The following is a 23,924-nucleotide window of genomic DNA, read 5'->3' on the forward strand; positions in this document are numbered from 1 at the left end:
GCTATTTAAAGGCGCCCCCGGGCGGAGTCCCGCGCGGGCACGGCCCGTAGGTCGGCTGCGTTTTTTTTAAATAATTCCGCACAGAAGAAAAATAAAAAGAAATACTAAACAGACTCCAAAAATCCTGAAATAAATTTTCCCCGGCTTCTAAAATCAAGCCGGACAAGATGAACATTTATTTGGGGCCTAAATGCAATTTTGAGAAATGCACATTTTTCCTAAATTCAAATAAAAGGCGAAAAACTCCAAAATAAATCTTATTTGATTTTTTATTAAATCTTCATTATTTCTTTATTTTGGGAAAGTCATTTTATTCCCTCTCTGAATTTTTGGTAGTAGAAATAATTAAAGATAAAATAAATAAAATCAATGATCCTATTTTCAAAATTTGAGAAAAACTCAAATAAGAAAATAACGAAATCCCCAACTCTCTCCGAGGGTCCTTGAGTTGCATAGAATTTCTAGGATCGAGCCAAAGATGCAACAAAATATGATATGCAATGATGATCTATGTATAACATTCCAAATTGAAAATTTGGGATGTTACAATGTGAGCATCATTGTCATCATCATGCCTAGCTAGAAAGGCATTAAGAAAAGCGCTTGTTGGGAGACAACCCAATACTTATCCTTACTGTTTTTGTGTGTTCACATGATTATGCTACTGTAGTAATAATTTTTTATAGCTTTTGTTTCAATAAAGTGCCAAGTAAGACCTTTAGGATAGCTTACGGTGATAGTTGTGTTGATCCTGCTGAAAATCAGAAACTTTTGTGCTCAGTAAATTAGTTTTGATAATTCATAGAAATGTTATTTTGATATAATTCTTTTCGATCTGGATTGGCGCACAAATTTCTCAGGTTTTCCTAATTTGGTAGAATGTCTGGAGTTACAGAAGTATTCGAATGATACAGATTACTACAGACTCTTCTGTTTTTGACAAGTTCTGTTTTCTATGTGTTGTTTGCTTATTTTGATGAATCTATGCGTAGTATCGGAGGGTACGAACCATAGAAAAGTTGGAATACAGTAAATATTACACGAATATGAATTTGGAATGAGTTCATAACAGTACCTAAGTGGTGGTTTATTTTCTTATACTAACAGAGCTTACGAGTTTTCTCTTGAGTTTTGTGTTGTGAAGTTTTGGGTAAAGATTTGATGGATTATGGAATAAGGAGTGGCAAGAGCCTAAGCTTGGGGACGCCAAAGGCACCCCAAGGTAATATTCAAGGACAACCAAAAGCCTAAGCTTGGGGATGCCCCAGAAGGCATCCCCTCTTTCGCCTTCGTTCATCGGTAACTTTACTTGGAGCTATATTTTTATTCACCACATGATATGTGTTTTGCTTGGAGCGTCTTGTATGATTTGAGTCTTTGCTTTTTAGTTTACCACAATCATCCTTGCTATACACACCTTTTGGGAGAGACACACATGATTAAGAATTTATTAGAATACTCTAGGTGCTTCACTTATATCTTTTGGAGTAGTTTGTCATTTGCTCTAGTGTTTCACTTATATCTTTTAGAGCACGGTGCTGGTTTTATTTTGCAGAAATTATTGACCTCTCATGCTTCACTTATAATATTTTGAGAGTCTTTTAGAACAACATGATATTTGCTATGGTTATAAAATTGGTCCTAGAATGATGGGCATCCAAGTTGGGTATAATAAAAACTATCATAGAAAGTGAATTGGATGCTATGATCAATTTGATGCTTGATAATTGTTTTGAGATATAAAGGTGGTAATATTAGAGTCATGCTAGTTGGGTAATTATGAAATTGACAAATACTTGTGTTGAAGTTGGCAAGTCCCGTAGCATGCATGTATGGTAAAAGTTGTGTAACAAATTTGTTGCATGGGGTGCTCTTTTGATTGCCTTCCTTATGTGTGGAGGTCGGGGGCGCGCAATGTTTAGCTCCTACCAACCTCCTCCCTAGGAGCATGCGTAGTAGTAATTTGCTTCGAGGGCTAATAAAACTTTTGCAATAAGTATATGAGTTCTTTATGACTAATGTGATTCCATGGATTATATGCATTCTTATCTTTCCATCATTACTAGCCTCTTAGGTACCGTGCATTGCCCTTTCTCACCTTGAGAGTTGGTGCAAACTTCGCCGGTGCATCCAAACCCCGTGATACGATATGCTCTATCACACATAAACCTCGTTATATCTTCCTCAAAACAGCCACCATACCTACCTATTATGGCATTTCCATAGCCATTCCGAGATATATTGCCATGCAACTTTCTACCATTCCGTTTATCATGACACGCATCATCATTGTCATATTGCCTTGCATGATCATGTAGTTAACATCGTATTCGTGGCAAAGCCACCTTGCATAATTTATACATGTCACTCTTCATTCATTGCCATTCCCGGTACACCACCGGAGGCATTCATATAGAGTCATAACTTGTTCTAGTATCGAGTTGTAATTCTTGAGTTGTAAATAAATAAAAGTGTGATGATCATCATTATTAGAGCATTGTCCCTTATATAAAAAATAAATGCCAAATAAAAAAGGAAAGGCCAATAAAAAAAGAAAAAAAAGAGAAAGGCCAAATAAAAAAAAGAAAGGCCCAAAAAAAGGGGGACAATGTTACTCTCTTTTTCCACACTTGTGCTTCAAAGTAGCACCATGTTCTTCATATAGAGAGTCTCCTATGTTGTCACTTCCATATACTAGTGGGAATGTTTCATTATAGAACTTGGCTTGTATATTCCAACGATGGGGTTCCTCAAAATGCCCTAGATCTTGTGAGCAAGCAAGTTGGACGCACACCCACATAGTTTCTTTTGTTGATTTCATACATTTATAGCTCTAGTGCATCCGTTGCATGGCAATCCCTACTCCTCATGTTGACATCAATTGATGGGCATCTCCATAGCCCGTTGATTAGCCTCGTCAATGTGAGACTTTCTCCTTTTTTGTCTTCTCCACACAACCTCTATCATCATATTCTATTCCACCCATAGTGCTATATCCATGGCTTACGCTCATGTATTGCGTGAGAGTTGAAAAAGGCTGAAGCGCGTTAAAAAGTATGAACCAATTGCTTGGCTGAAACCGGGGTTGTGTATGATGGGAGTATTTTGTGTGATGAAAATGAAGCATAGCCTAACTATATGATTTTGTAGGGATGAACCTTCTTTAGCAATGTTATTTTGAGAAGACATGATTGCCCTAAAGACATATACCCTAAAGACATCAAGGAGCACGATAGATCGGGAGTCCCGCCGCCGCAAGCCTTTGTAGCCACCAAAAACCAATCGGGACCCTGTTCCGGCACCCTACCAGAGGGGGGATCCCTCACCGGTGGCCACCTTCATCATCCCGGCGTTCTCCATGACAAGGAGGGAGTAGTTCACCCTCGGGGCTGAGGGTATGTACCATTAGCTATGTGTTTGATCTCTCTCTCTTGTGTTCTTGATTTGTCACAATCTTGATGTATCGCGAGCTTTGCTTTTATAGTTGGATCTTATGATGTTTCTCCCCCTCTACTCTCTTGTAATGGATTGAGTTTGCCCTTTGATGTTATCTTATCGGATTGAGTCTTTAAGGATTTGAGAACACTTGATGTATGTCTTGCATGTGCTTATCTGTGGTGACAATGGGATATTCACGTGATCTACTTGATGTATGTTTTGGTGATCAACTTACGGGTTCAGTGACCTTGTGAATTTATGCATAGGAGTTGGCACACGTTTTCGTCTTGACTTTTCGGTAGAAACTTTGGGGCACTCTTTGAAGTACTTTGTGTTGGTTGAATAGATGAATCTGAGACTGTGTGATGCATATCATATAATCATGCCCACGGATACTTGAGGTGACAATGGAGTATCTAGGTGACATTAGGGTTTGGTTGATTTGTGTCTTAAGGTGTTATTCTAGTAGGAATTCTAGGATAGACCGAACAGAAAGAATAGCTTCATGTTATTTTACTACAGACTCTTGAATAGATTGATCAGAAAGAATAACTTGAGGTGGTTTCCTACCCTACAATAATCTCTTTGTTTGTTCTCCGCTATTAGTGTCTTTGGAGTGACTCTTTGATGCATGTTGAGGGATAGTTATATGATCCAATTATGTTATTATTGTTGAGATACTCTTTGTTATTTGGTTGCAGGGTTGCTTAAGAGAGACCATCTTCATCCTACGCCTCCCACGGATTGCTAAACCTTAGGTCATCCACTTGAGGGAAATTTTCTACTGTCCTACAAACCTCTGCTTTTGGAGTCCCAACAACGTCTACAAGAAGAAGGTTGTGTAGTAGACATCACTAGTCTTCGAGTCTAGGCTTTCCTCTTCTCTTCTGGCATTCTGCAGTTTAGTCCACAGATACTACCCATTTCATTGACGTCGATGCATATGTAGTGTAGATCCTTTCTTGGGAGTACTTTGGATGAGTACTCACGGTTGCTTTGCCCCCCTTTTTCCACCTCTTTCCATTCTTATCGGATGCTACAACCAGATGGTGGAGCCCAGGATCCAGACGCCACCTTCAACGATGACTACTACTAAACTGAGGGTGCCTACTACTACGTGGAGGCCGCTGACGACCAGGAGTAGTTGGGAGGCTCCCAGGCAGGAGGCCTTGCCTTTTAGATCAATGTTCCTTTTGTGCTAGCCTTCTTAAGGCAAACTTGTCTAACTTTTGTCTGTACTCAGATATGTTGCTTCCATTGACTCGTTTGTATTCGAGCCCTCGAGGCCCCTAGCTTGTAATATAAAGCTTGTATTATTTTTAATTTGTGTCTAGAGTTGTGTTGTGATATCTTCTCGTGAGTCCCTGATCTTGATCAGACACATTTACGTGTATGATTAGTGTATGATTGAATCGGGGGCATCACAGCCCCCTAACTACTCCTGGTTGTCGGCGGCCTCCACATAGTAGTAGGCACCCTCAAGGTAGTAGTAGTCGTCGGCAGTTGCATCTGGCTCCTGGGATTCGGCATCTGATCGCAGCAATCGGATATAGGGGGAAAAGTGTTAGAAAAACAACTGTGACTACTCATCCAAAGTATTCGCAGGACTTACATCAGATCTACACTACATATGCATCGGTATCAATAAAAGGGGTAGTATCTATGGACTAAACTGCAGAATGCCAGAATAAGGGGGAGAAGCTAGTCCTATCAAAGAATACGTCTTCTGGCAGCCACCATCTTGAAGCAATAGGAGAGAGTAGCTGGAATGTAATAACTATCATCATATAGCATAATCCTACCCGAAGATCATCTCCTCGTCTCCCTGTGAGAGAGTGATCACCGGGTTGTATCTATCACTTATCTGGGTGTGTTTTATTCAATATCCGGTTTTAGTTGTAAGGGGTCGGAATACAACTCCAAGTCATCCCATTACCGCTGACACGGCTATTCAAATAGATTAACTTCCCTACAGGGGTGCACCACATTATCCAACACGCTCGATCACTCCGACCGAACACACTTCCTAGGTAATGCTCGGCCTCGGAAGATCAACACGTCGTAGCCCTACCTAGGCTCTCCAGAGAGGTCAACATGCCGGTCTACATCCTAAGTGTGCATGGGTCTTGGGCCCATCACCCGTTGCACTCCTACACATTGTGAGGACGGCTGAGATCAGACCTGGCAACCTCCTTATACAAGGTAGGTGCTTACGCGGACCACCCGGGTGTGTATTGCTCAACTGTGACATTTGAAAAGCTTTCGAGAGAAATCGAACGAGGCCGAGTGCCCATAATTCATCCCGCATGGCAATTAGTGCGAAAAGGGCAGCGGCCAACTCAGATCAAATACCCAAACTCGTTAGGCGTGTTATTATGAAGTAACCGCGTACAACAACCAGGAACCAGTCCCACCTCTCTACTAGGTGTTCTAAACCTGCCCTGTCGCTCTGCCATAAAGAATCACACATGGGCCATTGGGAGAAATGTCCTTTCAGCCCCCAGTCCATGAATCACTCGCGGGTACTCTACAAGCTGACCCGACTTTAGTCACAACATGTATCATGTATAATATGTATATCTATACCCGTGATCACCACCCGAGGGGATCACGGCCCGGTAGTATAGCATCACACACAGACAAGAATGTAGGGCCACTGATGGAATACTAGCATACCAATACTAAGCATTTAGGATAACAGGTAAAAGTATCAACAGTAGTAACGAGGACAGGCTATGCAGCAGTATAGGATCAACCGATAAGACAATACAATATCACTACTCTAATGCAAGCAGTAGAGGGAAAGAGTTGGCGGTATCAGAATGATCAAGGGGGTTTTTCTTGCCTGGAAGCTCTGTCAAGAGGGAAGGGTCATCGACACCATACTTGTACCATGCAGCAGCGTCAGTCTTGTTGTCTACCGGGGAGAAGAGGGGGAAGAAACAATAAATATAAATAAAACAGAGGCATCATGATGCATGGCATGGCAATATGCAGAGCTAGGGGGTGACCTAACAAAGTGCTACACGATACCAGTGAAGAAGGAAAACATCCGAGAATGTTTCTCCAGTGTTTGGCATTTTTCGGACTAATTAAAAGGAGGGGAAGGATCCATGTTCATCATGCTAGAGGCATGTGACAGATGAACGGGTTGCATATTCAGATTCATCAATTTTTTTGAGCAACTTTCATATATGAATTATTTTCATCCGAGTTATAGATTATTTTATATGATTTTCTAAAGTTTTAAATAATTTCTGCAAATTCTGGAATTTATATTAATTCTGAAATTAAATAGCAAAATGTTAAGTGCATCTAGCATAGTGTACACAGTGGCTGGCAGGTGGGGCCAGTTGACCCAGTCAAAAGGTTGACTAGTCAACTGATTGGGCCCACCTACCATAGTCATATTAGTATAATTAGCTAGTTAATCAATTAATTAATTATTTTATTATTATTATTAATTTTTTACTAATCATCTCTTTACTTCTCTCTCCTTCTTTTCTTAATAGGTGAGGCCCACTTGGCAGGAGTCAGTTGCCGGCTTCCAGCAGCTGTGCACGCTAAGGTGACACAGGCGCACGACCATGGCCACGGTCGGTGGCGGCCGTGGGGCGGGTGGCCGCCGGCGGGCGCAATCAGAGGAGGGTGAGGCGAGCTCGACGGGAGTGGCAGGGTGCGGCCAGCGTTGCTCAGAGATCGGGGGCGCGGAGCACCGCAACGAGGGAGGCTCAGGGGGGACGGGCGCGTGCGCTGCCCAGGGCGCAGCCGTGCGCGGGCGTGGCCACGGTGGGTGCGGCAACAGGGCTAGGGAGTTGCAGGCGAGGCCCGTGCTAGCAGCGGCAGCTGGAGCCAAGAAGCAGTGGCAGCAGCACGAGCGGGTGGTGGGTGTCGGTGTCAAAACCGGCAGATCTCGGGTAGGGCCGCCCAAGCTGTATGTCTGAGGATCGATGGTAACTATGATTAAAAGGACACAATGTTTACCCCGGTTTGGGCCCTCGTCATGGAGGTAAAACCCTACTCTTTCTTGATTTATTCAATGAGTGCAGGGGTTACAAGAGTTGATCTACCTTGAGATCGTAATGGCTAAACCCTAGCTTGGCTAGCCTATCAATGTTGTGATCCTTCCTTTGATCTAACCCTCCAGTTTATATAGATACAAGAGGGGCTTAGGGTTGTACAAAGTCGGTTTAACAGAAAGGAAATGGCATATTCGGACACCTAAACTTTCCATCCACGTATACGGGAGTCCCTACCAGACACGAGAGGTGGTCTTCTGCCTTGTATCTTGATGGCCCATCAGTCCGGCCCATATCCAATAGACCGGACGCCCGAGGACCCCTTAGTCCAGGACTCCCTTAGTAGCCCTGGAACCAGTCTTCAATGACGACATGTTCGGCGCGCAGATTATCTTCGACATGGCGAGGCGGGTTCCCTGAACAATACACGTCAGCTTTCCTCCGTAAAAGAACTGTATTCGGCCTTGCATAATTAACACAACCCTTAGCCGCGAAGGCAGGATATATAAAAAATAAGAATAGTGTCTTTTACTGACAACTTTTTTCGACGAAGCGTCAGTCTTGACCCTTCTGCGTTTTGAACCGTTTTCACATCCGGCGTTCTGTGTTTTGAGGCCAAGCCCCATTGGCTCGTCCTGTCAAAACAAAGATCATGCCCACTTAATACTGGATTGCTCATCAATAAAATTGGGGTAATCCAACCATTTACGGTGCATGCTTTCATTGGGAATAGGCGAGCTTCAAGGCGAAAATGGCGGGACGATTAGCATTTCTACCGCCTATAACAGGGAAATGGATTTCTCCTTTCTTTCCCACGCCTTCTAGTCTCCTCAGCCTGCCAAGCTCCCAAGCTCTTAGCGCCCAAAAAGTTTCTGTCTTCCTCACCACCACCACCACCTCCTCCGACCATGGTCGGATCCGGTTCCAAGGGCAAGTGGGAGGCCTCCTCCATCATGTACAAGGAGATAAAGGATCTCCGGACTGCGGGATACCTCGCCGCAACCATCTGCATAGGCTCCCCCCAAGGGTCAGATCATTCCCACTCCGGAGCCCGGCGAAAGGGTCATCTTCTTCCCCCATTTCCTTAGAGGGTTAGGTTTTCCACTTCACTGCTTCGTCCGTAGACTCATGTTCTACTACGGGCTAGATTTCCATGATGTAGCCCCGAAATCTTTCCTCCACATCTTGCGTTTATCGTCGTCTGTGAGGCTCTTCTCCGCATCCCCCCACACTCTGTCCTGTGGCTGAAAGTCTTTAATGTGAAGCTGAAGGTGGCCGACGGGCAACACGCAGACTGCGGCGGGGCCATGATGTCTACTACACAACCTTCTTCTTGTAGACGTTGTTGGGCCTGCAAGTGCACAAGTTTGTAGGACAGTAGCAAATTTCCCTCAAGTGGATGACCTAAGGTTTATCAATCCGTAGGAGGCGTAGGATGAAGAAGGTCTCTCTCAACCAACCCTGCAACCAAGTAACAAAGAGTCTCTTGTGTCCCCAACACACCCAATACAATGATAAATTGTATAGGTGCACTAGTTCGGCGAAGAGATGGTGATACAAGTGCAATATGGATAGTAGATATAGGTATTTGTAATCTGAAATTATAAAAACAGCAAGGTAACTAATGATAAAAGTGAGCGTAAACGGTATTGCAATGATAGGAAACAAGGCACAGGGGATAGATCATAGATAGATCATATAACAATCACTCAACATGCAACAAAGAGTCACTCCAAAGCCACAAATAGCGGAGAACAAACGAAGAGATTATGGTAGGGTACGAAACCACCTCAAAGTTATCCTTTCTGTTCTATCTATTCAAGAGTTCGTAGTAAAATAACATGAAGCTATTCTTTCCGCTCAATCTATCATAGAGTTCATACTAGAATAACACCTTAAGACACAAATCAACCAAAACCCTAATGTCACCTAGATACTCCATTGTCACCTCAAGTATCCGCGGGCATGATTATACGATATGCGTCACACAATCTCAAATTCATCCAACCAACACAAAGTACTTCAAAGAGTGCCCCAAAGTTTCTACCGGAGAGTCAAGAAAACGTGTGTCAACCCCTATGCTTAGGTTCATGGGCGGAACCCGCAAGTTGGTCACCAAAACATACATCAAGTGGCACGTGATATCCCATTGTCACCATACATAAACAAGGCAAGACATACATCAAGTGTTCTCAAATAAAGACTCAGTCTGATAAGATAACTTCAAGAGGGAAACTCAATTCATCACAAGAGAGTAGAGGGAGAGAAACATCATAAGATCCAACTATAATAGCAAAGCTCGCTATACATCAAGATCGTGCCATAGAGAGAACACGAGAGAGAAAGAGATCAAACACATAGCTACTGGTAGATACCCTCAGCCCCGAGGGTGAACTACTCCCTCCTCGTCATGGATAGCGCCGGGGTGATGAAGATGGCCACCAGTGATAGGTTCCCCCCTCCGGCAGGGTGCCGGAACGGGCTCCCGAGAGGTTTTTGGTGGCTACAGAGGCTTGCGGGGAACTCCCAATCTATCTTGATATTCAATGTTTTTAGGGTACGTAGGCTTATATAGGCGAAAGAAGTCGGTCGGGAGGTGCTCGAGGGGCCCACGAGACAGGGGGTGCGCCCAGTAGGGGGGTGCCCCCCTATCTCTTGGCCTCCTCGAGGATCTTCTGATGTGAACTCCAAGTCTCTAGGATGATATTCTTCCAAAAAATCACGCTGCCAAAGGTTTCATTCCGTTTGGACTCCGTTTGATATTCCTTTTCTTCGAAATACTGAAACAAGCAATAAAACAGCAAAATGGGTTGGGCCTCCGGTTAATAGGTTAGTCCCAAAAATGATATAAATGTGTAAAATAAAGCCCATAAACATCCAAAAGGGGTAATATAATAGCATGGAACAATCAAAAATTATAGATACGTTGGAGACGTATCAAGCATCCCCAAGCTTAATTCCTGCTCGTCCTCGAGTAGGTAAATGATAAAAACAGAATTTTTGATGTGGAATGCTACCTAGCATAATTCTTCAACGTAATTTTCTTTATTGTGGCATGAATGTTCAGATCCAAATGATTCAAAATAAAAGTTCATATTGATAAAAGAAATAGTAACACTTCAAGCATACTAATCAAAGTAATCATGTCTTCTCAAAATAACATGGCAAAAGAAAGTTCATCCCTACAAAATCATATAGTTAGGCTATGCTTCATTTTCGTCACACAAAGATGTTCCCAACTTCTATACCCCCGATGACAAGCCAAGAAATTGTTTCATACTTAAATAATCTCAAACTTTTTCAACCTTCACGCAATACATGAGCGTGAGCCATGGATATAGCACTATGGGTGGAATAGAATATGATGATGGGGATTGTGTGGAGAAGACAAAAAAGGAGAAAGTCTCACATTGACGAGGATAATCAATGGGCTATGGATATACCCATCAATTGATGTCAATATGAGGAGTAGGGATTGCCATGCAACGGATGCACTAGAGCTATAAATGAATGCTCAACAAAAGAAAACTAGTGGGTGTGCATCCAACTTGCTTGCTCACGAAGACCTAGGGCATTTGAGGAAGCCCATCGTAGGAATATACAAGCCAAGTTCTATAATGAAAAATTCCCACTAGTATGAAAAAGATAACTTATGAGACTCACTATATGAAAAACATGGTGCTACTTTGAAGCATAATATATGAGACTCACTACATGAAGAACAAGGTGCTACTTTGAAGCACAGGTGTGGAAAAAAAGATAGTAACATTCCCCTTTTTATTTATTTTCTTTTTTTTCTTTTTCTTTTTCTTTTCCTTTTTTTCTTTTGGGCCTTTCTTTTTTTGGCCTTTCTTCTTTTTCTTTTATTTTGGGCAATGCTCTAATAATGATGATCATCACATTTCTATTGATTACAACATATAAATTACAACTTGAAACTAGAACAAGATATGACTCTATATGAATGCCTCCTGTGGTGTACCGGGATGGTGCAATGAATCAAGAGTGACATGTATGAAAAATAATGCATGGTGGCTTTGCCACAAATACGATGCCAACTACATGATCATGCGATGGCAATATGACAAAAGTAAAGTATGTCATGAGGATGATGAACGGAATGGTGGAAAGTTGCATGACAATATATCTCGGAATGGCTATGGAAATGCCATAATAGGTAGGTATGGTGGCTGTTTTGAGGAAGATAGAAGGAGGTTTATGTGTGATAGAGCGTATCGTATCACGGGGTTGGATGCACCGGCGAAGTTTGCACCAACTCTCAAGGTGAGAAAGGGCAATGCACGGTACCGAAGAGGCTAGCAATGGCGGAAAGGTAAAAGTGCGTATAATCCATGGACTCATCATTAGTCAAAAGAACTCATATACTTATTGCAAAAATTTAGAAGTCATCAAAAATCAAGTACTACGCGCATGATCCTAGGGGGATAGATTGGTAGGAAAAGACCATCGCTCGTCCCCGACCGCCACTCATAAGGATGCACAAGCCAGGTACACTTCATGTTTCAAATTTGTTACACAACTTTAACCATACGTGCATGCTACGGGACTTGCTAACTTCAACACAAGCATTATTTAAATTCATAATTACCCAACTAGCATGAATTTAATATCACTACCTCCATATCTCAAAACAATTATCAAGTATCAAATTGATCATAGCATCCAATTCACTTTCTATGATAGTTTTTATTATACCCAACTTGGATGCTCATCATTCTAGGACCAAATTTGTAACAATAGAAAATACCATGCTGTTCTAAAAGACTCTCAAAAATATATAAGTGAAGCATGATAGACTAGCAATTTCTACAAAATATAACCACCGCCGTGCTCTAAAAGATATAAGTGATGCACTAGAGCAAATGACAAACTACTCCGAAAGATATAAGTGAAGATCAATGAGTAGTCGAATAATTGTGCAACTATGTGAAGACTCTCTAACATTAAGGAATTGCAGATCTTGGTGTTGTATTTAAACAGCAAGAAAAACAAAATAAAATGACAATGCAAGGATAGCACAACTCATGTGAAGAAGCAAAAACTTAGGCTCAACCGATACTAACCGATAGTTGTTGAAGAAGAAAGGTGGGATGCCTACCGGGGCATCCCCAAGCTTAGATGCTTGAGACTTCTTGGAATATTATCTTGGGGTGCCTTGGGCATCCCCAAACTTGAACTTTTGTGTCTCCTTAATTCCTCTCATATCATGGTTTCTCTTTTTATCAAAAGCTTCATCCACACCAAACTCAACAAGAACTCGTGAGATAGGTTAGTATAAACCAATGCAAAACCTTATCATTTTCTACTGTAACAAATCACTAACATTATTATTCAACATTGCATACTAAATGCCTCTGCATATTTAATACTCCTATCCTCAAATAGAATCATTAAACAAGCAAACATATGGAAACAATGCAAACATAACAGCAATCTGCCAAAACAGTACAGTCTGTAAAGAATGCAAGATTCATCATACTTCCCTAACTCCAAAAGTTATGAGAAAAATACTATGCTGTAGAAGATTTATCATAGCTCATTATGCAAAAGGTTTCAACATTATATCATTCTCTGATTTTTCTAGGGAATTTTTGCAACAGCTGTAAACTTTCTGTTTTCAAACAGCAACATGTATACAAGCAAAATAAGCATGACAAAGGCTATCCTTGACATTTTTATTGAAAATAAAGATGCAAAACATTATTATAAATAACATAAAGCAAATACTAACAAAATAAAATGACGATCCAAGCAAAACACGTATCATGTGGCGAATAAAAATATAGCTCCAAGTAAAGTTACCGATGAACGAAGACGAAAGAGGGGATGCCTTTCGGAGCATCCCCAAGCTTAGGCTCTTGGTTGTACTTGAATATTACCTTTGGGTGCCTTGGGCATCCCCAAGCTTAGGCTCTTTCCACTCCTTATTCCATAGTCCATCGAATCTTTACCAAAAACTTGAAAACTTCACAACACAAAACTCAACAGAAAACTCGTAAGCTTCGTTAGTATAAGAAAATAAAACAACCACTTAGGTACTGTAATGAACTCATTCTAAATTCATATTGATGTAATATCTACTGTACTTCAACTTATCTATGGTTCATACCCTCCGATACTACTCATAGATTCATCCAAATAAGCAAACAACACATAGAAAACAGAATCTGTCAAAAACAGAACAGTATGTAGTAATCTGTATCAAACGTATACTTCTGGAACCCCAAAAATCCTACCAAACTAGGAAGACCTAAGAAATTTGTGTACAATCCAGAGCAAAAAGAATCAGATCAGAAGCACGTTTCCGTGAATTAACGAAACTAATTTACTGGGTGCGAAAGTTTCTGATTCTCAGCAGGATCAACACAACTATCACCGTAAGCTATTCCTAAAGGTCTTACTTGGCACTTTATTGAAACAAAAGGTGTAAAAGATGATTACTACAGTAGCATAATCATGTGGACACACAAAAACAGTAAGGATAAATATTGGGTTGTCTCCCAACAAGCGCTTTTCTTTAATGCCTTTCTAGCTAGGCATGATGATGACAATGATGCTCACATAAAAGATAAGAATTGAAACATAACGGGAGCATCATGAAGCATATGACTAGCACATTTAAGCCTAACCCACTCCCTATGCATAGGGATTTTGTGAGCAAACAACTTATGGGAACAATGATCAACTAGCATAGGAAGGTAAAACAAGCATAAGTTCAAAAATGAAAGCACATAGAGAGGAAACATGACATTATTGCAACTCCTACAAGCATATGTTCCTCCCTCATAATAATTTTCAGTAGCATCATGAATGAATTCAACAATATAACCAGCACCTAAAGCATTCTTTTCATGATCTACAAGCATAGAAAATTTACTACTCTCCACATAAGCAAATTTCTTCTCATGAATAGTAGTGGGAGCAAACTCAACAAAATAACTATCATGTGAGGCATGATCCAATTGAAAACTAAAATCATGGTGACAAGTTTCATGGATATCATTATTCCTAATAGCATACAAGTCATCACAATAATCATCATAGATAGCAACTTTGTTCTCATAATCAATTGGAACCTCTTCCGAAATAGTGGAATCATCACTAAATAAAGTTGACACTCTTCCAAATCCACTTTCATAATTGTCACAATAATATTCAACATCCTCCAAAATAGTGGGATCATTACTTCCTAAAGTTTACACTCTTCCAAACCCACTTTCATCAATATAATCATCGTAAATAGGAGGCATGCTTTCATCATGATAAATATGCTCATCAAAACTTGGGGGACAAAAAATATCATATTCATCAAACATAGATTCCCCAAGCTTGTGGCTTTGCATATCATTAGCATCATGGATATTCAAGGAATTCATACTAACAACATTGCAATCATGCTTATCATACAAAGATTTAGTATCAAACATTCTATAGATTTCTTCTTCAAGCACTTGAGCACAATTTTCCTTTCCATCAAACTCACGAAAGATATTAAATAGACGAAGCGTATGAGACAAACTTAACTCCATTTTTTTGTAGTTTTTTTAAACAAGTGATAAAACAAGAAATGAAAAGATTCGATTGCAAGATCTAAAGATATACCTTCAAGCACTCACCTCCCTGGCAACGGCGCCAGAAAAGAGCTTACTTGACGGGGTGTGAATGAGTGCTGCTTACCTAGCCTCCCCGGCAACGGCGCTAGAAAAGAGCTTGATGTCTACTACACAACCTTCTTCTTGTAGACGTTGTTGGGCCTGCAAGTGCACAAGTTTGTAGGACAGTAGCAAATTTCCCTCAAGTGGATGACCTAAGGTTTATCAATCCTTAGGAGGCGTAGGATGAAGATGGTCTCTCTCAAACAACCCTGCAACCAAATAACAAAGAGTCTCTTGTGTCCCCAACACACCCAATACAATGATAAATTGTATAGGTGCACTAGTTAGGCGAAGAGATGGTGATACAAGTGCAATATGGATAGTAGATATAGGTATTTGTAATCTGAAATTATAAACACAGCAGGGTAACTAATGATAAAACTGAGCGTAAACGGTATTGCAATGATAGGAAATAAGGCATAGGGTTCATACTTTCACTAGTGCAAGTTCTCTCAACAATAATAACATAGATAGATCATATAACAATCCCTCAACATGCAACAAAGAGTCACTCCAAAGCCACTAATAGCGGAGAACAAATGAGGAGATTATGGTAGGGTACGAAACCACCTCAAAGTTACCCTGTTCCTTTCTGTTCTATCTATTCAAGAGTTCGTTGTAAAATAACATAAAGCTATTCTTTCCGCTCAATCTATCATAGAGTTCATACTAGAATAACACCTTAAGACACAAATCAACCAAAACCCTAATGTCACCTAGATACTCCATTGTCACCTCAAGTATCCGCGGGCATGATTATACGATATGCGTCACACAATCTCAAATTCATCCAACCTACACAAAGTACTTCAAAGAGTGCCCCAAAGTTTCTACCGGAGAGTCAAGAAAACGTGTGCCAACCCCTATGCTTAGGTTCATGGGCGGAACCCGCAAGTTGGTCACCAAAACATACATCAAGTGGCACGTGATATCCCATTGTCACCACAGATAAACATGGCACGACATACATCAAGTGTTCTCAAATAAAGACTCAATCCGATAAGATAACTTCAAGAGGGAAACTCAATTCATCACAAGAGAGTAGAGGGGGAGAAACATCATAAGATCCAACTATAATAGCAAATCTCGTGATACATTAAGATCGTGCCATAGAGAGAACACAAGAGAGAGAGAGAGAGATCAAACACATAGCTACTGGTACATACCCTCAGCCCCGAGGGTGAACTACTCCCTCCTCATCATGGATAGCGCCTGGATGATGAAGATGGCCACCGGTGATGGGTTTCCCCCTCCAGTAGGGTGCCGGAACGGGTTCCTGAGAGGCTTTTGGTGGCTACAGAGGCTTGCGGCGGCAGAACTCCTGATCTATCTTGATATTCGATGTTTTTAGGGTACGTAGGCTTATATAGGTGAAATAAGTCGGTCGGGAGGTGCTTGAGGGGCCCACGAGACAGGGGGCATGCCCAGTAGGGGGGGGGTGCCCCCTATCTCCTGGCCTTCTCGAGGATCTTCTGACGTGAACTCCAAGTCTCCATGATGATATTCTTCCAAAAAATCACGCTGCCGAAGGTTTCATTCCGTTTGGACCCCGCTTGATATTCCTTTTCTTCAAAATATTGAAACAGGCAATAAAACAGCAAAATGGCTGGGCCTCCGGTTAATAGGTTAGTCCAAAAAATGATATAAATGTGTAAAATAAAGCCCATAAACATCCAAAAGTGGTAATATAATAGCATGTAACAATCAAAAAGTATAGATACGTTGGAGACGTATCAGGCCATGATAAGCAAGCTCCCCAATGCCACATGGCCCAAGGGGGCCTTCATCGAGACCGTCAAGATCTGGCAACAAGAGTGGTTTTATATCACTGAGTCGCGCCGCACCAAGTGGGCAGTGATTCCGGAGTTCAGATCCGGACCCCCCATGAGGCTCATCTCCTGGATCGCAAAGGGCCCTGACTGGGGGTCTCAAACGGAGGTGCAAATGCTGCATACGCATATCACCAACGTGCTGAGAAAAAATGTTGGTCTAACCAACATAGTGCGGATTATGCTCTTCCGCTGCATCCTCCCCTGTCAGCGTCAGACTTCCCCCATGAGGGAGTGAGGGAGTCCTGGATTCGGGGGTCGTCAGGTGTCCGGCCCAGGAGTATGGTCCGGGTTGCATGGGCCATACAGGATCAAGTTGAAGATTATCTACCGTGTCTAGATGGGACTTCTGAATACGTGGACGACAAGAATAGAGTCCGGAGGTTTCCTTACTTGATAAACCGACCTTGTAAAAACCCTAGACCCCCTCCGGTGTGTATATAAACTGGAGGGGTTAGTCTGTAGAGGGTAACTTTTCATCATCATCGGAATCTTCATAGGCTAGACATCTAGTGTTAGCCATTACGATCTCGAGATAGATCAGCTCTTATAATCTTCATACCCAACGAATATAATCAAGATGGAGTAGGGTTTTACCTCCATTAAGAGGGCCCGAACTTGGGTAAATATCGTTTCCCCTGGCCTCCTGTTAACATTGATCCTTAGACGCATAGCTTGGGCACCCCTACCCGAGATCTACCGGTTTTGACACCGACATTGGTGCTTTCATTGAGAGCTCTGCTGTGCTGTCTGCAAAAAGAGATCCATGGCTCACCTAGTCATCAATGACAATATCACTTCCGTTGGGTGCCTGGCTTCGAGGGAAACCCTCCGGTTCGGCGGTTTTACCATGAGGGCCCGTGTGGCCGTCGAGCCTGTAGCTCCTCTCACGGCTGCCTGATACCGTCCTCGCCTTGGCCATAAGTACTCTGAAAAATTGGATCCAGTAGATGTTTCGTCTTTAAACCAATTGCTAGACCGCATCGCCGCCCTGGAGGTCTCAATGGGCTATGATCGGATTGGACTCAAACCCGACCAGAGGGAAATTAATCACCCACCGATCACCCACTTCGTGGCGATAATTGAGGAACCGGACACTGACGCCTCCCCCCCATATTGAGGACCAAGTATGTTCGGGTCCCCGAATCGCCTGAGCCGGATACTTCCCCTTTGGAAGGGACTTCACTCCCGCTTGACTCTGGTTCAGCTGTAGGATTGCAAGAGCCCTCACGCTTAACTGGACCCGAAATGGACACTTCGGAAGCCATACCGGCTCCGAACACGGACGTGGGACATGATTTAAAATTTAATCCACCCACCACAATCTATACTATCCAAGAAACTCGGGTCCTCCAGATATATACGACATGATGTATGTGCGATAGCAGCCCCAAGAAATGGTCGACCACTTTTGAGCTAGATTCCTGCTTGTTAAAAACAAGATCAAGGAATGTGTGGACGACGACGTAGTTTCGGTCTTCCACCGCAATTGTACGGACAAAGGGATATTGAATGCCATCGACCATCGCCACTTACAGAGCTTCACAAAATTATCGCATGTAGTACAAAAGTATTGTGCGTTGGAAAGCATATGGAGGGCCTAGAAGACTCAACTGGAGCCCGCCACCTCGACGCCGTGTGCGGACCGGGCTAAAATAATATACCCCAACGGGTCACCCGACCATCGGGCTATGGGCAGGAAGAACAAGTCCTTCACGGGACATAGGTCCATTCTTGACAAACTGTTGGACAAACCCTGCCCGATGCATACTACTCCACACACAGTCCCAACCCATAGCTCCGGGCATGCCGGGTACTCCGACAGGTAGCAAAAAGTGGAGAGGCCATCCTCACCACAACCCCAGAGGATACTCACCGGAGAGGGACAAGTTTAACGTCCTAACAGTCTTCGAGGCTTTCTCTTCTAACAACCAATGCAAAGAGTTGCTCCACGACCTCGCCGAAGTCCATCAAGTTACTGCACTGAGCCCATGGAATGACATGGCGATAACCTTTACAGCTGAAGATGAACCAAAGGCTCGGTCTGTCCGAGCACCTGCCCCCTTGGTACTAAACCCCATCGTTAATGGTTTTCGGCTTACTAAAGTACTCATGGACAGGGGTAGTGGACTTAACCTCATCTATGAGTACACGCTCGATAAGATGCAGATGGATAGGTCACGCATCGAGCAAAGCAACACCATCTTTTGAGGTATTATCCCCAGTTGAGAGGCGCACTGCTCTGGAAAAATCAAACTGGATGTGGTGTTCGGTACACCAGAAAACTATAGATCTGAAGAGTTGCTCTTCCATGTGGTATCCTTTAACAATGGGTATCACACTATTCTCGGCCGGGAAGCTTTCTCACGCTTTCAAGCTTTACCCATTATGGGTACATGAAGCTCAAAATGCCCGGCCCTAATGGAATCATCACAATCTCGAGCGACCCGGACAAAGCCCTTCGTGCCGAAAACAAAACAGCATCCTTGGCCCTCGAGGCACTATCTGAAGCCCTTGCGGCAGAAGAATTAACCACTTTACGAGCTAGGGTGGATAGGGACGATGTGATCCTTGATAAAAGATCCAAGTCCACCTCTTTTAAGCCAGCATAATGAATAGTAAAGTTCCAAGTGCACCCGATGGACCCTAATAAAATAGCGTCTATCGGAGCACAGCTGGATCCGGCAGTGGATGCTGCCCTACGCCCCTTCCTGCGCGAGAATTGGGATATCTTCGCCTGGCACCCTTCAGACATGCCTGGCATCCCACGAAGACTAGCCGAACACAGTCTCAACATAATTAAAGAATTGAAACCCATAAAACAGACACTACGGAGATTCCCCGAGCCCAAGCGTCAAACCATGGGAGAAGAGCTAGCCAAGTTACTAGAGGCTGGGTTCATTAGGGAAATCAAACATCCGGATTGGCTAGCCAATCTGATTATAATACCTAAAAAGGACAAATTGTGGCGCCTGTGTGTCGACTTCAAGGACCTGAACATGGCTTGCCCCAAAGATCCTTTCACATTGCCCCGCATTAACCAAATTATTGACGCAACCGCAGGACACGATTCTCTGTGTTTCCTCGACGCCTATTCCGGATACCATCAGATTAAGATGAAGGAATCGGACCAGGCTGCAACTGCATTCATCACCCCTTACGGTCCTGCCTGCTTCAATACTATGCCCTTCGGACTCAAAAACGTCGGGGCTACCTACCAGCGCATGATTCAAACATGCTTGGAAAAGCAAATAGGAAAAACAGTCAAAGCATACATGGACGATGTGGTCATCAAAACAAAACACGTCGAGTCACTGGTGGATGACCTTCGCCTCACCTTCGACAATCTCCAAACATACGACATCCGGCTTAATCCAGAAAAATGTGTCTTCGGGGTTCTGGCCGGAAAGTTGCTGGGGTTCATTGTTTCCCGTAGAGGAATTGAGGCAAATCCAGCCAAGATCCGAGCTCTGTCACAATTGGCCACACTAACAGACCTAAAGCAGGTCCAGAAACTAGCTGGGTGCGTCTCGGCTTTAAGCCGGTTTATCTTCAAATTAGGAGAAAAAGCATTGCCATTATACAAGTTATTGCGCCGCACTGACAACTTCAAATGGACGGGCGCAGCCACAGCCGGATTGGAAGAAATCAAGGCCCTTCTTGCAAGAAACCCAATCTTGGCTGCACCTGGCATTGGAGAGCCTATGTTATTATACATTTTGGAAACTAACCAAGTAGTCAGTGTCGTCCTTGTCATCGAGCGAGGGGAGGAGGTACATAAATTCCCCACCCAAAAACCAGTTAACTATGTATCGGAGGTCCTTACAGCTTGCAAATCCCGATACACCAACTATTAGAAGATAGCCTACACAGTCTTCATGGCATCCCGCAAACTTCGGCACTACTTCCAAGAGTGTTTGGTCATAGTGGCATCCGAAGTGCCACTGAATGACATCATTAATAACAGGGACGCCACTGGCCGCATAGCCAAATGGGCCATCGAGCTATTACCATTCGAAATCATATACAAGCCACGTCACGCTATTAAATACCAGGTATTGGCCAACTTTATAGCCGAATGGACGGAAGCCGAACTCCCTAAAGAGTACATCTCATTCTCTAATTGGATCATGTACTTTGATGGCTCCAAAATGCTGTCCAGACTGGGGGCTGGCGTAATCCTCACATCCCCCACTGGGGACATAGTCGGCTCCTTCTTTCAAATTATGTATACGTGAAAGTGCTAGTTATCGACTAGAGGGGGGGTGAATAGGCGATTTTTATGAAAGTCTTCAAAACATGGTAGTTTCAAAGACAAACAATAGAAATGACCTAATTGATATGCAGCAGAAGATAAACTACAACAAGCAAGCCATAGTCAAGTATGCAATAATGTGAAAGTACAATGACTAATAGCAGCTTAGTAGTAAGGATCAGGATGGAAGATAGTATGAAGCCAATCAATGATAGTAGTCAAGTAATGAAGTCAAACAGGTACGACAAATAGGCAATGACTTCACGAAGACAAACTCTAAGTAAAGGGAGGGAGAGGATAGAACCAGTCACTTGTTGAAGACACAGGATTTGTTGGACCAGTTCTAGTTGCTGTGACAACTGTACGTCTAGTTAGGGAGGCTGAGATTCAACTCAGAAGACCGCGTCTTCACCTTATTCCCCTTGAGCTAAGGACACACAGTCCTCGCCCAATCACTCTGGTAAGTCTTCAAGGTAGACTTCCGAACCTTCACAGACTTCATTCAACGGCGATCCACAATGACTCCTGGATGCTCAGAACGCGACGCCTAACCGGCTGGAGGATTCACAGTCCTCAAGTGTAATAAGTCTTCAGGTCACACAGACAGAAAGACTTCAGTGATGCCTAACACTCTTTGGCTCTGGTTGTTTGGGCTTTGTCCTCCCAAGGATTTCTCTCTCTCAAGGGCTTCGAGGTGGGTTGCTCTCAAACGACAAAAGCCGTGCACTAACTCTGAGCAGCCACCAATTTATGGTGTAGGGGGTGGGCTATTTATAGCCACTAGGCAACCCGACCTGATTGTCCAAAATGACCCTGGGTCACTAAGGAACTGACATGTGTTCAAACGGTCAGATTTCAAACACACACGGCAACTTTACTTGGGCTACAAGCAAAGCTGACTCATCCAGCTCTGGATAAGATTTGCTCTCATTGTCTTCGCTCGAAGACATAGGATTTGGGTTGAGCATCACTTCAGTCATCCTGACTTAGTTCACTTGGACCCCACTTAACAGTACGGTGGTTCCTATGACTCAACAAAGAAGAAAAAGGAAACAACGAAACGACACAGTCTTCGCGCTCCATAGTCTTCACTCAATGTCTTCTCATGTCATAGTCTTCAATATGAATATCTTCACATACAACCATTGTCATCAATGTGTTCATACATTTTTAGGGGTCATCTCCGGTAGGTAAACCGAATCAATGAGGGACACTACCTGCGTTATCCTGCAATTCTCACAAACACATTAGTCCCTCAACCAAATTTGTCGTCAGTACTCCAAAACCATCTAGGGGTGGCACTAGATGCATTTACAATCTCCCCTTTTTGGTGATTGATGACAAACTGGTTGAAGTTTTCAACGGGGATAAAGTATGTGAAATTGTAAAGGTTAGGGTATTGTCTTCATAAGTGGCAAAGGCTCCCCCTGAAGATGTGCATATAAGTAATTTGCTTTTGGAATGCAAATGCACATGGCAGGTTGTACTTGTGGAGATCCTCTTCAACTTATGAAGATAATTCATCATGCATGAAATGATATAACTAACAGAATGACATGCATAATGTAAAATGGACGTCTGCAGAATGATCTAAGTGTGGAAGTTATCATCGCACATGCAGAATTTATCATCACATCACAGAAAAGCAAATAAGTAGCAGACGACCATCGAGTTTAAGTGTTACAACTCAAAGAACCAAATGTATCAAGAGCGAGAGTTGTAAACACTAGGCAAAATATAAAGCAACCGCCCATATGAACCCGCTTGAAGACTATCAAACTCATATGCTTCTCCCCCTTTTGTCAGTAAGGACCAAAAAGGTTTGAAGACATAGAGCATCTACTCGTTCCCATGAGGAGTAGGTGAAGCAGCAGGGTTGTCATTGTTGTTTGGCGGTGTAGACGAACTTGGTGCAGTGTTCATGCGTGCAGAAGTAGGGGGCGGTGAAGTAGCATCGTCTTCATCATCGATCACTTTGGCATTCACAGTTGTCGCGGATGAAGAATAGTCAGAGTCTTCAAGGGATGGAGTTCGACGTAGGACAACATTTCATGGAGGAGTGGAGTCAAACTTGAATCTTTCAGTGAAGCCATCGTCTTGAAGATCTGCTTCAGCACTGAGCAGGGTCAAACTCTTCCATGATCGCCGACAGGTCTCGTGAGTGACAAAAGCATTCTTGGTGGCGAGATTTCGAATGCGATTGACGTCCACCAAGAGGCTTTGCATCCGTCGCTTGAGCCAAAAGTGATGCTTGTCTTGTTTCTGATGCAGTGCGACAAGAAGTTCTCGGTCATTTAGAACGCGAGAGTGCTTCTTAGGCCTTTGGGCAATGGTGCTCTCAGTAGCTTCAGTTTGCGCATGATGAGGCAGACGAGTGTTCCCAGCCATTGGATAGACACGAGTTACTGCTTGGACTCCTTCCATGGGTTGAGTGAAGCTTTGGTGATCAGCATTTTGAAGACAAAGAGGCTTCTTGGCAGGCTCAGGGTATATGGCTTCAACTGACATATCAACCTCTGGAAGAAAGATCAGATGATTGCGAGCAGAGGGCTAATAGTTGATAGTAGAGTGTAGCTTGATGAGGCGCATGACCCATGGAGCATAGAATTTCAGGCCAAAAAGGTCAGATCCAGAAGCAGCCAATTGTCGGATGAAGAATTCTTGTGTATTGAAGCTTATGCCATTGAGAATGTAAAAGACCAATGTC

Source organism: Triticum dicoccoides, chromosome 1B (assembly GCF_002162155.2).
Source record: "Triticum dicoccoides isolate Atlit2015 ecotype Zavitan chromosome 1B, WEW_v2.0, whole genome shotgun sequence".
Classification (NCBI taxonomy): Eukaryota; Viridiplantae; Streptophyta; class Magnoliopsida; order Poales; family Poaceae; genus Triticum; species Triticum dicoccoides.